Here is a 16,394-nt window from a genome sequence, read left to right as displayed (position 1 = left end):
AAGGGCTAGATTCAGCTGTAATATGACATTTTTTAACAAGTAAAAAAAAAAAAGGAAACAGGAGAATGAGAGGAGCTTGCTGCTCTCAAACACTTGTCCTTATCCTTTTTTTTTTTTTTTTTCTTGTAAGAAGAAAAAGAAATGTATGTATGCAAAGCAAGCAAGAAACATATTTCAGTTATTTCTTTTTTTCTTTTTTTTCCTCTTTTTTTTTTTTTTATCTCTGTATCTCTATTATTATGGGAAATGGTGGTGTGAGTGATGTATTGCTGCTTTATATATTTATATTTAATGCTGCAGACTGATATATATTATATATTACTTATGTACAGAGAACTGAACTGAAAAAAGCACAGATATTCACATTGTATGCTATGTAGAGCATAGAAGCTATGAAAACAACACTTCAAAAAATATAAATATATATATATATATATGCTGCTAATTAGAGATTAAAAAAAAAAAAAAAAACAGAACCATTTTCCAAAAAAAAAAAGAGTTGACTTGACTGACTACTTAGAAAAATCATCATTTGCACCAAAAAAATTAAAAAAAAAAAAAAGGGGGAAAAGTCCTGACAATGTTGAAATGGCTTGACATTTTCTAAATGAAGCATTTTAATTTTTCATTTTGAAGTTACTTTTTATTATAGTTTTTAAAAATTCCGTGTTAGAATTGTTATTTGTATTACTGTAGTGCGTGGTGGTGACTTCATTGTGCTAGGTGCTGTACAAACAATGTAATATAAAACAGGTCAAAATAAAAATGAAATATTTCGATTCTGTCACAACAAAATGTTTTGATCAATCCAAAGTTTTCCTGAATTTTCCTTTGTGGAGAAGTTCACAATGTTTCGGTTTCATTCCAATTAGAAATGAAGCCAAATTTTGAAATCCTTTGTGAAACAGAATTTCTGTCCTCCTCACAGCCTAGTATCATGGTTTACAAGGTCCAGGAGAGTTCTTTATATAAGAAGTGAAATCTTGGCCCCACTGAAGTCAGCAGGAAAACTCCCATTGCCTTCACTGGGCATATCAACCTATGTCCTAGCTAACTACCCGTGCGGGGTGGGTCAGAGCATAGGTTCCACTGAGACTCAGGTCCAAGCCCTATCATTTTGCCATGTGGAGACAGCTCAAGCTGTAGATCCAAGTCAGAAGGTCTGTGTAATGTGGACGTGTTAGTGTGGTTGAAAGACTCAGATCCAGCAATTGTAAACCCAGGTTGACAATGCAGTGTGGCTGCTCAGGCGCAGGCTGAAAACAGAGTCCACGAGACTGGGTCCCACAGACCCAGGTTCACAATGCAGTGTAGATGTAGCCAGTGGGACCAGGATTTCACCCACAATTTTACTGGGTGTTTTACTGGGAAAGTCCTGGTTTTTCATAATGTTGTGCTAGTATCCCAGGCCTTTTCTTCCAGGAGACCTGAAATGTATCAACATTTCATTTTATCAGTCAAAAGCATAGGCACAGTTTGACTTCTATGTTTGGGGAGGCATCTCCAGCCATTCAACAGGTCTGTGTGCAGGGGAGGGAAAATTCTGCACCTGCTCAAAGCTTGCAATTTGTGGGGGGGAGGGCACTTGTCCGCCCCAAAACTACACCCATGGTCAAAAGATTTATTTTTGTATATATAAACCTGCAAAATGTTTGTTTATATTGGTCTGTTTTCCAGAAGCAAACAGTCCAGCATCTTGCTAGCTTTCTCTAGGACTACAGAGACATTCTGCAAAGTCCTGCAACTAGTTTTCTTCTCCTGATGGTGTTTCATGTTGTTGCATAAAATGAAGTGTTATTGTTTACATAGCAACAAAAATGTGCTAGGTTCTTTTCAAGACAGAAGGACATGGGCCCTGCAGACTTTTTTTGCTATGTAAATAATAAATAATTATTAATCCTTTTATGTAGGACCATCTAGTGCCATCAAGTGAAGGACAGAAGACTTGTGCAAGTTCAAGAACTTGAATGGACAGTGTACCAATGAAAACAGCCATGCAACAAAAACAGTGAAGAGTGAAATTTATCAGACAGTTCTTATTTTTGTTTGGAAGTTCTGAAAGACATTTTCTTTTATCCTTTTTAAGTACTTCTTTGAAGTATAGCATGTTTTAACGGAGAACATGGAGGAGATCAAGATATGCATGATTAAGAGCTACTCATGAATAAAGATTTGCAGGATCAGGTCATGGATTTCCAAATGAACAAATTTAACATTCTATACAATATTAGTTGCTGAAATAACAAAAGTTCTTTTGCTTGCTTGATTTTAAAATATCAGGCAAGGCATTTCCAGTAGAGATGGAGAAATATTCATGCCATTATACAAGGCACTGGTAAGACCTCATCTGGAATACTTTGTACAATTCTGGCCACCATGTTCAAGAAAGATGAATTTAAAACTAAAGCAGGTGCAGAGAACAGCTACTAGGATGATCAGGGGAATGAAGGGCCTGTCTTATGAGAGGAAATGGAAGAGCTTGGCTTGTTTAGTCTAGCAAAAAGAAGGCTGATGGTAGGGGCAGACCTCAGCCACCCTGGGGCTCACTTCCAGTTTATGTCTTGTGTTCGTAAAAGCTCATGCTTCAGGGTTTCAGTTGGCCACCTGCAGGGGTCATGAAGGGATTTTTTTTCTCCCTAGTATAATTTTTGTTTTAATCTCATCAGAGATGGCCACAACTGGAAATGGGATGTAGGATAGGTAGGGCCAGGACTTTGAGGGGGGACTGAGCATTCTCCCTTTCAGGTGCTTAGATAATTGGCTCTTGCTCTCATACTCAGAGTATAACTGATGACCATATGTTGGATCATGAAGGAATTTTCCCCCAGATTAGATTGGCAGTGACCTGGGGAGTTTTTCACCTACCTCTGCAGCATATGGGCATGGATCACTTGGCAGGATTAGCTGAGTGTATCTCACGTAATCATTTCCCTGCCATTGTGGGACTCTTGGGCACTGGTGCACCTCAGTCCCTCCTATTCTCTGCGTGTGGCATATAATAGTCTAGCTTCCTGTGGGCTGCAATACTTCGATCTAATTTTGGTTCTCGAGTGGTGTTGGTGGCCTGTAGAATACAGTGGGTCACACTAGGTCGTTTGGTAGTCCCTTCTGGCCTTAAACTCTACGACTCTGTAAACCAGGGGTCGGCAACCTTTCAGAAGTAGTGTGCCTAGTCTTCATGTATTCACTCTGATTTAAGGTTTCGCGTACCAGTAATACATTTTAACGTTTTTAGAAAGTCTCTTTCTATGTCTATAATATATAACTAAACTATTGTTGTATGTAAAGTAAATAAGGTTTTTAAAATGCTTAAGAAGCTTCATTTAAAATTAAATTAAAATGCAGAGCCCCCAGAGCAGTGGCCAGGACCTGGGCAGTGTGAGTGCCACTGAAAATCAGCTTGCGTGCCGCCTTCGGCACACGTGCCATAGGTTGCCTACCCCTGCTGTAAACTAACGTTTTTTGCTTTTGTGTATTTCTCCTTCCTTTAGCTTTTGATGCCCCAGAGCATATCTTTTCCCTCAGGCTAAACAAAAGAATGTTGGGAACATGAACCCCAGAGTAGTGGTTCTTGTGCTTATCTGGGTATTCTCCTCTTGTAACTTCCTGAGTCAGGAACGACATCAGACTGAATTTTACTACCCTGTCTCGTGATTTTTTTCAAGAATTCCATTACTTCTCGAGTAAAACTGGAGACAGTGGAATTACCCAGGACTTACATTGGTGGGACAGCAGAATTTGGCCCACTTATTTCAAATATACCTATTCACTTATTTTTTTCTCCATACATCTATCCTCTATCTTCAGTACATATATAATATTCTCTCTCAGAAAGGCTCAGTAGCAACCTTAGGCCCTAATCCTACAAGTGACTCCACACAGGCAGCCCCATATTCCCAGACAGAGCTCCATTAAAGACAATGGGGCTCCACATGGGCACAGGGATGGCCTGCATGGAGTCAGTAGCATATTTACTTGTCAGTGTGGTCCAGAAGACAGGGCATTGGACTGAGACTCTAAAGACCTGAGTTTTAGTCCTAGCTCTGCCACTTTCTTTGTGACCTTAGGTAAATGTCTTCACGTCTCTGCTTCTATTTCCTCATTCCTCTGCACCTCCTATTTAGATTGTAAACTCTTCAATTCAGAGACTAACTGCCTTCTACTATACATCTGTACAGTGCCTACCACAATGGGTCACTGATCTTGGATGTAGCCTCTATGCACAGCCATCAAAATTAATCATAATAAATAGGAGAAAAGCCTTATACAGAAAATGTTTGGGAACTTTACTCACATGTCATTTTCAATTACCTCTATTTAAACCAATTATATAATAAACACATGTAAAATACTTCAATACTCATCCCAGTGGAAGGGTTTTCAAAAACAAATGTTTTTTCTTACCTGCCATCTGGACTACCAAAATAGCAGCTACATTGATATGCATTTAGATAAGGTTTAAGATCTTATGGAGTTCAGGACTGAATTTAAAGGGAAGAGAATTTAATTTTGCAAGGATTAGTACATCAAAGCTCTTGAAGAAGGCAATAAATATGCCTGTCACCATAGCACTGCAGATATTTGTTACTTTTCATGCTGTAATAGTTGGTAAATGAAAAGAATAAACTGTTTGGTTTAATGACAGTAACAATGACTGTAAACAAAGAAAATATTCTATTTGAATACATTACACAGAGAGAAACAACTATATAGGCAAGAGAGAAAAAGAAACTCCTAACTATGGAAGTAGCAGGGTGATAGAACCACACAACAAAATCCACTAAGGATGAAGGAAGGACAAAGGCCAGACAAGTCCCTTTTATAATGGTGCCATTTCACTATCTTGTAGAGTTAATATCTAACTTGATTCTGGTAGCTTTTGTATGAAGCAGAAGACTTCCCCCCCACCCCCACACCTATTCAGTAGTAAAAGAACAAGTCTGCATATAATATTTAAATGTGATTATATCAAGATGAAAATTGATGGTAATAATGCTTGTTGCAAGATGGACTAGTTTGTGTTTTGCTTCAGTGTTATGAAACTAATATTGTGAAATGAACAAGTGAAAGAAACCTAACCCACAAAAAAGGGTTCATGTTACTGACTGAGGAAAGAAAATTGTGCAGACATTTAAAAAAAAAACATGCTGGGATCTTTTAACTTATATCTGTAGTTATTACTAACTGCATACTGATTTAAAATCTAAATACTGTACAGAACTGCCAGCTGTGAAACTTGGAAACTAGCCACTGATGAAGAGTGGGAAAATTAATTACAATATAAATACAATAGTTCACATGTACTGCATACACTTATTGCTTGTAGATGTACATTTTGCAGACAAGGAACAAACATACAGGGTATTACTCATCTGCTTCCAATTACTTGAAATTCACTTACTTGTAGTCTGAATAATCCAGCTGTATAATACAATGATAATCAACATTCTGAGCTTCTTGGAGACCTAAGGTCACATTCAGAGGTGAATTGTAAGGTGATAGAAATTAGATTCCCTTAGACCAACGTATATCCACTGAAATGTGAATGAATGCAAACAAATGTAAATTAGCATAACATACCAAGGCAAGCTAAACTGATTTAAACAAGGATTAAACTGGTTTAAGTGAATCTACATTAAGGGTAATGAGCTGGTTTAACTAGGTCAATTTTAAATCTATTGAGGTGCACAAGAGGATTATGTGTGAGTTTACACAAACACCTGTCAGCACTATGCCTGGCCTTAGTGCCTCACTTTCATGAGCACTAAATTCACACACAAAATAATTTTAAGAGACATTTATATGAGACTGAAGACTGTCTAAATATGTAAAGTATCAAGGGGACCAATGCCATATCTTTCATTCATGTGATCATCCAGGGACAGTTTGCCTGAATAGAATAGAAGAACCAGGTCCAAGATTTGTTTATTATGCCTCTCCTACCAAATTCTTTCAATTAACAATGAAGATTATTGAAACTAAGTGAGAAATCAAAACATATTTACTTCTCCCTCTCAATATAGTATATACTACAGAGTGACAGATTAAAAATGAGAATTGCAAGACTGATCTAATGGAATATTTGAATTTAAATATTACTAATACAGATGTTCCCTTAAAGAAGTTGTTATAATATAAAAATAGGCATTTTCCCCCAAACGATCAGTAATTTAGATAACTAATCTTCCTTTGTACTATTACCCTGTTCCTATGATCCATACGAAGTGGGGCATTTCTGAGTGCTCATTGACTGCAAAGTCAGGTCCTGGTTAGCAAGAATAATCTGTTGCAGAGCAAAGTTTATTGAACATTTTTTTGTTCAAAGTTGCTGTATTTTGTTTCCAGGCTCTTCAGGGAGTACAGGGAGAAATGCCATCTAACCTTCGTCTTGCTTTAGCTAGCAGAAGGAAAAAAAGAGATTGATTTAACAACTTTCTATTGGTGCATTTAACTTATAAATAACAACCACATTTTCCTTTCTATTGTTGCTTCATAATTAATCATTTTAATAAAACTTGTTATTTAGACAAAAGCCATAGGTGTGATTGGCCACAACTGAGGTGGCTAGCCTATGCTGCCGTGTTCTCACTATTGCTGGTACCTGTGCAATCTAGATTAAAACTAGCACAGATATGCCTATGGGCATTGTAATCACACCTTCACATGCAGTATAACTGTGCCCTGTGAGACTCAGGACTGATCATGGGGATCTCCCTCTAGAGGTCAGGATTCTTCCAGGTCAGGATGGAGACATATTGGCAGGACAGTATACAGAAATCTGTACAATAGCTATTTAACCTGTGAGTCATATAACTTACCGGTTGTGTGAATAAACATAATATTTCCTTCTCCAGCGCCAGCAATCTGGCATCTTTAACAAAGCCTAAAATCACTTTATGAAGAAAAGTGGTAGATCTTGATAGATATAATCATTATATGGATTTGTGTGTGTAGCACACAGAACATTTTTTATGGAGTGTTTATTTTTTAATCCTTCCCATCTGTACCAATCACTCGAGAGCAGAAGAACATAATCTTCATTTCTACAAAGAAAAGCAATCTAAGGGAAGGTTGTTTTTTTTTAAAGTCTTACATAAATTATGAATTACACTACCTGAGCATAAGATCACATGGTTGTGATAATTTTATTCTGCAATACATTATAGGCAGTGCAGCAGCGATGTCCAATATTAAGGTCACCTTTGCGTAACACTTTCCATTAGACACCATTTTCACTTGTTTATAACAAGCGAAAAAGTTTGGGTTGGAAAGTGACAGAATTTAGAAGCCAGTCTATTTTCATTATAACCTTTGGGTAAAATTCTATCCTTGAATGAATGTGCAGAACTCCCTCTGCAGTCAATGGGAGTTGTGTGTGCATATCAGAAGGCGGAGTTGAGTACTTAAGGTTAATTTTCCTTTAAAAAGTAATATGTAAAAAGCTAACCATCACTGAGGGCAGAAAACCTGTAGCCAATAGGAATAGAATAGCTCCCATGGACTAGGGTGACCAGATGTCCCATTTTTGAAGGGACAGTCCCGTATTTAAGCCCTCCTGCAGGAGTCCTGACTTTTCCTTAAAAATGGACAAATTGTCCCGTATTTTCTGTCTTTTTTCCCCCCACCCCCAGAGTACTGCTGCTGGCCAGATCCCTGCTCACCAGCCACCCTTCCATCAGCGGTGAGTGGTGGGTGGTCTAGTGGCTGATGATGGGGGTGGGTGTGCAAGGCTGGTGGCAGGGTGAAGATGCAGCTTGCGCTGGTGCATGCGGGCAGGCGCCAAGAGGCGACCAGTCACATGTCACCTCTTCTGCACACCCATCAGCCATTTACATGCTCCCCCTCTTGCTATAATCCCCCTTCCTTCCCCCGACCTGCTGCTCCTCCATATCCCCACCGCTGGGGCGCATCCTGCTCCCAGCACTGTTCAGACAATCAGCCCCTGGTCAGACTGCTCAGCTCACCAACAGCAGGCTCCTTTCTCTTCAGCCGGGGGCGCTGCCCAGGAGGAACTGAGCCCCGCATGTGCCAAAGCCCCGCAGAGTGCTAGCATGGGAAGTCTCTCTGCCCCTCATCTAAGCTCTGGGGTGGCAGGGTGGGGGAAGTTATTTCCAGCCTGTTCATGCCCTGAACCTGCAGGCTCCACAGCAGCCCCTTGGGCAGGGGCTTAGCACCCTCTTCACTTGCCTCCTCTCACACCGCCGTGGCTCCTGACCCCAGGGGGCATGGGGCTGCTCTGTCCCCATGCCACCGTCCTCTGCTGAGCCACCTCTCTGGCCGGATTTGCTGACCCCCCTGCAGTCAAGTTCCCAGGGCCCTGGTGCACAATGCATGCTTAGGGCTTAACCCCTTCCTGCCTGTGCTGTAGCCGGGGGGCGGGAGGGGAGAGAGTGCGGGGGATGACAGGAGGCGGCTGGGTTATGTTGGTGCCAGTGGCCAGCAGCAGCCTGGAGATGTTAACTGCCTTTCCACACTGTGTGGGCAGGAAGGGACAAGTTGCTTCCAGCCATAGACGGGTGTGGGGAAAAGTTGAGCTCAGCAAAGACACAGACCAGATCATCCCCTGCGGCTGGAAGCAGCTCCTGTCCCTTCCTTCCCACACAGTGCCTACAGGCTGCTGCTGGCCACATTCTGGTGTGAACCATGCCAGAAATCTGGGGAGGGGAGGGGATGTGACTCTGCATGCCCCCCACCCATGTATTGCCTCAGGTGCCAGGTACCGGGAAAGGTGGGACAGTCCTGGGAGCCCAGCCAGGCATGGAGGGTGGATAGCACAGGGCAGGTAGGGTGGGGTTGGTCAGTCACCCCCCACACCTCCCCGTGTGAGAAAGTTATAGGCAAGTGAGGGAGGGGGGAAGAGTAGGGGTATGTCACCCCTCCCTGTGTGAACCCTAAAGCCTTAAAGATAAGAAAGTAAATAAAAAGAATCCAATGATGCAGAATTTTTTTTTAACAGGGGCTCAGTCAGTTTGATGTTAGTTTGAACATTTGTACTGCCTAGTTCTAATTGGTTGCCATTGAACTCGCTTGAATACATGTAATTTTACCAGGTGTCCCATATCCAGCATAGAGAAATATGGTCACCCTAGGGAGGGAGGAGGGGAAGCAATTTCCGGCCTGTTCATGCCTGAACCTGCAGGCTCCATAGCAGCCCCCAGGGCAGGGGCTTAGCACCCTCTTCACCCCCAGCCCCGCCCCCAAGTCCTGTCCCCTAGGTGCCCTCCCCTGCTGAGCCACCTCTCTGGCTGGGTTAGCTGAAGCCCCTGCAATCAGGTTCCCTGAGCCCTGGTGCACAATGCATCCTTAGGACTTAACCCCTTCCTGCCTGTGCTGTAGCCAGGGGACAGGAGGCAGCTGGGTTATGTTGGTAGCCAGCAGCAGCCTAGAGATGTTAGCTGCCTTTTGACACTGCAGGCACAAAGGAACAAGCTGCTTCCAGCCACAGGAAGGAGCAGGCGGGAGGGAGAGAAGAGATGAGCTCTGCAAAGATGTGGGCCAGGTCATCTTCACAGCTGAGGATGTGAGGGAGATTTCCAAACCTGAGCCATTCTTTTTAGGTGAAAAATCTGAGGAACTGTCCCAGATTGAGGTGTCATGAGAGGAGATTTTGGAACAAATTGGTAAACTAAACAGTAATAAGTCACCAGGACCAGATGGTATTCACCCAAGAGTTCTGAAGGAACTCAAATGTGAAATTGCACAACTACTAACTGTAGTCTGTAACCTATCGTTTAAATCAGCTTCTGTTCCAAATGAGTGGAGGATAGCTAGTGTGACACCAATTTTATAAAAGGGCTCCAGAGGTGATTCTGACAATTACAGACCGGTAAATTTGACTTCAGTACCAGGCAAACTGGTTGAAACTATAGTGAAGAACAAAATTGTTAGACACATAGATGAACATAAATTTGTTGGGGAAGAGTCAACATGGTTTTTGTAAAGGGAAATCATGCCTCACCAATCTGCTAGAATTCTTTGAGGGGATCAACAAGCTTGTGAACAAGGGGGATCCAGTGGATATAGTGTACTTAGATTTTCAGAAAGCCCTTGACAAGGTCCCTCACCAAAGCCTCTTAAGCAAAATAAGCTGTCATGGGATAAGAGGGAAGGTCCTCTCATGGATTGGTAACTGGTTAAAAGATAGGAGACAAAAGGGTAGGAATAAATGGTCATTTTTCAGAATGGAGAGATGTAAATATTCCCCAGGGGTCTGTACTGGGACCAGTCCTATTTAACATATTCATAAATGATCTGAAAAAAGGGGTAAATAGTGAGATGGCAAAATTTGCAGATGATACAAAACTACTCAAGATAGTTAAGTCCGAGGCACACTACGAGAACTACAAAAGAGCTCTCAAAACTGGGTGACTGGGTAAGAAAATGGCAGATGAAATTCAGTGTTGATAAATGTAAAGTAATGCACATTGGAAAACATAATTCCAACTATATCTATAAAATGATGGGGTCGGAATTAGCTGTTACCACTCAGGAAAGAGATCTTGGGCCTGGTCTACACTAGTCTGTTATTTCGGAATTAGCCGAGTTAATTCGAAAAAAAAAAAAAGATTTCGTCCACACGACCAAACCGTTTTTTCCAATTTAAAGGGCTCAATTGTGAAGGCTGCTTTCATTTTGGTGTCTTTGCGCTTCAGGGCAGGGGACAGCAAGTCACAGAGTTCCATGAAAGTGGCCCTATGCATATGAAAGTTTCGCAGCCACTGGGAATCATCCCAGACCTGCAACACTATGCGGTCCCACCAGTCTGTGCTTGTTTCCACCACCATGATCTCCCAATCATCACATGCCATGCTTCTGGGAATGTCTGTGTCCATGTCCTCATCAGTATAGTAATCGCACTGTTGACACTTCTCCGCCTGGTTTTGCAGGTATTGCATATACTGCTGGATAATGCACAAGATATTTACAATGGTCAAAACTGAAGCGGCGATCTAAGCGGGCTCCATGATTGCCACGCTGTGGCGCCTGCATGGGTAAACCTGGAAAAAGGGCGCGAAACGTAGGAGGCCCGTTCGGTTCAAGATGGCCGATAAAAGGCAGTAAATGGTTGTCTTCTGTAGCTTTCATGGAGTCGGGAAGCTCGCTAGAGTTGCAAGAGCGGGAGAGCAGAGTTGCGGCGGAAGCACGAGCGGAGTTTGCAGCAGAAGCTGTGCGGCTCAGGTCATGATGGCTGAAAAACGGCAGAGAATTGTTGCTGTCTGGAGCTTCCACGAGAGCCCAGGACTGACAACATGGAAAAAGCGGCAGAAGCTGTGCGGCTCAGTTCATGATGGCCGAAAAATGGCGGGGAATTGTTACCTTCTGTAGCTTGCATGCGAGCCCAGGACAGACAACATGAAAAAATTAGCTAGCAATGCAAGAGCGGGAGAGCAGAGTTTGCGGCGGAAGCTGGGCTGCTCGGTTCACGGGAGCTGAAAAAAGGTGGGAAATGGTTAGATAAAAGAGTAGATAGAAAAACGAGAGGACATGCGAGGTGGATTCATAGTACCAGGAGACAGGCGGTGCACCATACTGCACCGTCTACTGGCAGTATGACGTCTGCCATAGCTTTCATGGAGGGAGGAACGAGTGACGGCACACACCCAGAAACACCCGTGAGAATGTTTTTGCCCCATCATGCACTGGGAGCTTAACCCAGAATTCTAATGGGCAGCGGGGACTGCGGGAACTGTGGGATAGCTTCCCACAGTGCACCGCTCCGACATTCGGTGCTAGCTTCAGTATTGTGGATGCACTCGGCCGAATTCACATGCTTTAGTGGGGACACACAACACCGAATGTATAAAATCGCTTCCGAAAATTCAAATAGAATAAGTTTGAATTAAATTCGTACTGTAGACATACCCTTAGAGTCATTATGGATAGTTCTCTGAAAACATCTATTCAATATGCAGCGGCAGTCAAAAAAGCGAACAGAGTGGGATAGATAATAAGACAGAAAACATCATACTGCCTCTATAGAAATACATGGTACGTCCACATCTTGAATACAGCATGCAGATGTGGTTGCCCCATCTTAAAAAAGATATATTGGAATTGGAAAAAGTTCAGAAAAGGGCAACAAAAATGAGTAGGAGTATGGAATGGCTTCCGTATGAGGAGAGATTAATAAAACTGGGACTTTTCAGCTTGGAAAAGAGACAACTAAGGGGGGATATGATTGAGGTCTATAAAATCATGATTTTATACTGGTTTGGAGAAAGTAAATAAGGAAATGTTATTTAGTCCTTCTCATAACACAAGAACCAGGAGTCACCAAATGAAATTAATAGGCAGCAGGTTTAAAACAAACAAAAGGAAGTATTTATTGACACAACCCACAGTCAACCTGTGGAACTCTTTGCCAGAAGATGTTGTGAAAGCCAAGACTACAACAGGGATCAAAAAAGAACTAGATAAATTCATGGAGGATAGGTCCATTTATGGCTATTAGCCAGGATGACCAGGGACATTGTCCCTACTCTCTGTTTGCCAGAAGCTGGGAATGAGTGACAGGGAATGGATTGCTTGATGATTACCTGTTCTGTTCATTCCCTCTGGGGCACCTGGCATTGGCCACTGTCGGAAGACAGAATACTGGGCTAGATGGACCTTTGGTCTGACCCAGTGTGGCCATTCCTATGTTCTTATCCCTCCCACCGGGTGGCTGGACGCAGCTCCCATACCTTCCCTCCCACACAGTGCCGAAAGGCTGCAGCTGGCCACATTCTGGTGTGAACCCTGGCAGAAATCTTGGGAGGGAAGAGGCATGTAACCTTGCATGCGCCCCTCCCCCCCCCGCCCCTGCTGCCGCCCACGTGTTGCCTCAGGAAGACACGGCACGAGGTACCAGGAGAGGCGAGCCCATCCCGGGCGCCCAGCCACGCATGGAGGGCGGAGTGCACCAGACAGGGAGGGTCAGGTCAGTTGGTTGATTAACCCATCTCTGTGAGAGAGGTGTATGGGAGTGTGAGTGTGTCACCTCTGCCCGTGTGTGTGGGTGGATGGGGTAGGGGTGGGTATGTCACCCCTCTCTGTGTGAACCCTAAAGCTTAAAGAGAAGAAGGTAAATAAAAAGAATCCAACTACGCAGTATTTGTTTTTAATGGGGGCTCAGTCAACTTGATGTTAATCTGAATGTTTGTACTGAATAGTTGGACTCACTTGAGTACAAGTAATTTTACCAGGTGTCCCATATTCAGCATAGGGAGATATGGTTACCCTGCCGTGGACTCTAGCTTACTTGATATGTATGTGTTTTTAGAACTCATTAACCCTTTAATAGGTAAAATAGAACATTATGCAAAGCATATACCCGACACTAGTTTTCAGTTAAATGTGTATAATGGACATTTATTTAGTACCCATAAAAATGATTATGGTCAGATTAAAAGCTAGTTTTGAAAAGGTCTATTCTAAAGTTGCACAGGAAAATAAAATTGCATTTTCTGCTTCTATCTAATATTCTGGGGGGAGGAGGGAGATGCAGCCACTGATAAAATAGATTAAAATGTGCATATTTATTTATGTTGCAGCAGTGCTCTAGGCTCCAGTCAAGATCAGGGCCCACTGTAGTAGGCGATGAACAAAGTTACTGCTACATTGTTGATTGTTTACAGATTGCAAAGAAGATGGGACACAGCCCTATGGTCTGCATCAAGCTGTAGGATCATGTGACTGTGCTGTTGCCTGTATTATATCTTACCCAATCAGATCTTCAGACAATAACTTGCTGCAGGGCCCGCAGCTGGACTAAGCCGTTAAGAATCCAGCCAGTACATTTGGGAAGAAAAAAGAAACACAAGAAGAGAGAACGGAGATAAAGGAGACTAGAAGGAGATAAAAATACCAAGAGAGGAAATCAAAGAGAGATAAGAGGTTGGAAGAAAGCAGGTAGACCAAAGACCCAGTTCTGATCTCTGATAAGAAAGTGCAGATTATTGCTGCATGTCTTATCTGCCGTGGTCATAAGCAAAGTACTTGACAAGATTCATGGTGGTGTATGCCTGCATTTTGGAGATCAGAATCAAACACTAATAAAAGAAAGGAGGAATGTGATTGAGAAACCTGCCAAGCTTATCTTGTTAAAATTGTTTGTGTACATTACCTTCCTTTGCTTTATTTACCAGTCAAATACAGTTAAAAATTGTCAAACTGATTTTTCCTTCCAGAATTTAACACTAAGATCATCATGATAAGATTATTATTTTACAGCTGAGGTATAAGCCCACAAAAAGAGTTTCAAAATGGAAATACCAGCAGAAACTTTCACTATAAAGCAGCTAGAGTCATAAAAAGTTTTAACACAATGAACAATCCCTAATGATTAATTTTAAATGGTTTACTATATAGGGAAATAACACAATCTGCTGAAGATGCCAAAACACAGGAGTTAATATACTGTATGTGGTTTCCACAAATTTTCACTTAAATTGAAGGAATGGCCCATATAACTCTTAGATACAGAATCTGTGCAGCATCATTTATTGCTAGCAGTTCAAACACGTTGGTTCCCTGCTACGATCAACTGTTCAGGAGCTGCATGCCGATTTTTGCTTCCTCAGAATAATGCAGGGAAAACCACTTTATAATAACCTGTAGACACTGATCGATTTATGTGTCATAATAGCAATTTTACATTGATGGGACAATTAGAACTTTCAGTCTTCTTTAAGGACACCTAAGCTTCCAGCCACAAAGAAAATGGAGACCCTATTGTATTTCCATTCTCTGAGGACTTCTGTTTATTAGAATATATGAAACCGATTTCAGACCCATCTTTAACTGTCAGTACTTAAATCAGTGGCCTCAACAGCAAACGGAATAAAATAATAATTCTCTGTGACCAGTAATAGAAGCTACATACTTTTTAAATGTCACCATATGCGCCGTTTTATGCACTTCAAAAAGCAACATTCCCTCACTTAATGCATACGCATGAATAACAGAGACATTTGTTTATCTTTTAAAATGTCACTTTCAATTCCTCTCCCATTAAAAAACACCCTGGAGGTTTCAAATCAGTTTGAAAGAAAATAATGTGCATGTTTAAGTTAACAATACTTTGTCAGACTAGGGCAAAGAACTGGAGATTTCTGTAGGAAACATCATGAATTGGCAGCAAGATGAATCAAATGGCCTGATAGCTCTTTTTCCATCTCTAACATTTATGATTCTAGAAAGCCCTCGAGTGTAACTCTCTGAATTTTAAAAGCATTATTGACTGCATGATTGCTAGTGTGCTCAACTCCAGCTAGACAGGGGTCAGCAACCTTTCAGAAGTGGTGTGCCGAGTCTTCATTTATTCACTCTGATTTAAGGTTTCGTGTGCCAGTAATACATTTTAATGTTTTTAGAAGGTCTCTTTCTATAAGTCTATAATATATAACTACACTATTGTTGTATGTAAAATAAATAAGGTTTTTAAAATGTTTAAGAAGCTTCATTTAAAATTAAATTAAAATGCAGAGCCCTCTGGACCAGTGGCCAAGACCTGGGCAGTGTGAGTGCCACTGAAAATCAGCTCACGTGACGCCTTTGGCACATGTGCCATAGATTGCCTACCCCTGAGCTAGAATATATGGGTTGAACCAAAAAGTAAATCATCTTGCCATGCTGGAATGTTTGGGTTTTGCCATGAGTCCCAGGTATAGCACACTGCAGTAGCACTTCCTGAAGATAACTAAGGCATGTTACCACCATGGCCACAACTTGGTCTGCATCTAAAAGGAAGGGGCATAGGCTAAAATTTTCAAATGGATGCTTACATTTAGTAAGTAAGCCATATTAGGCACTTAAGTAAATGGCTTGATTTTCAGAAGCGAATTCATTTGACCTTTACAGTGCTTATGGTAAGTATTCCTTAAACTGCATATTTTGGCGGAAAAAACCCTCATCCCTTGATTAACTATATTACAAAGGGCTGAACAGATTAACAATAAGCAAAACATTTACAGATTAATGAACTACACAGGATTATGCATAAAATGAATTTCAGCAACAACCTTGGATTATATTTAAACCTATAATTCCACTTTGAGGCAAGTACCTTAAAATATTAATAAGAGCTAGTCTTCTCAGTTTCAGTCCTCATTCAGGCATTCACAATAAGATCATCATTCATGTTTGACTGTCCCAGAAACACAGTGTGCAAGGCTGTGCTATTTATAAGCTTCTCCTTTTGGCCATGTACATTTAAAACAGTTAAAGTTGCAGACAGAAGTAGCCAATTCATTCCTAATAAAATTCCAATCTATATATTTACTAGCACAAACAAAAATAAACTCAAGCTTTCAGTGCATTAGTTGAAGTACAGTTTGCTTCAATTGACTGGAAATTAACCTAAAAAAAGGAGGGCAAAAAACAACAAATGTAAGATCTTATTTTCTATATGAAAA

At 41.5% G+C, this 16,394-nt stretch overlaps 1 long non-coding RNA gene across 2 annotated transcripts in view; it reads left to right on the top strand.

Annotated features, from left to right (window-relative positions):
• LOC120407791 overlaps positions 1 to 16,394 on the top strand; it is a 73,877-nt gene that overhangs the window by 21,080 nt on the left and 36,403 nt on the right. The window contains exon 3 of one of the 2 annotated variants that reach the window (XR_005600254.1): positions 13,617 to 15,285. The exons of the other annotated variant lie outside the window; for it this stretch is intronic. This is a non-coding gene — a long non-coding RNA (uncharacterized LOC120407791). Of the gene's footprint in view, positions 1 to 13,616; positions 15,286 to 16,394 lie in introns of those variants that run through there. 2 annotated transcript variants of the gene reach the window in all.

This window comes from Mauremys reevesii, linkage group 6 (genome assembly GCF_016161935.1).
Source record: "Mauremys reevesii isolate NIE-2019 linkage group 6, ASM1616193v1, whole genome shotgun sequence".
In the NCBI taxonomy this organism is placed as follows: domain Eukaryota; kingdom Metazoa; phylum Chordata; order Testudines; family Geoemydidae; genus Mauremys; species Mauremys reevesii.
This window is presented reverse-complemented; position numbering and strand designations above follow the sequence as displayed.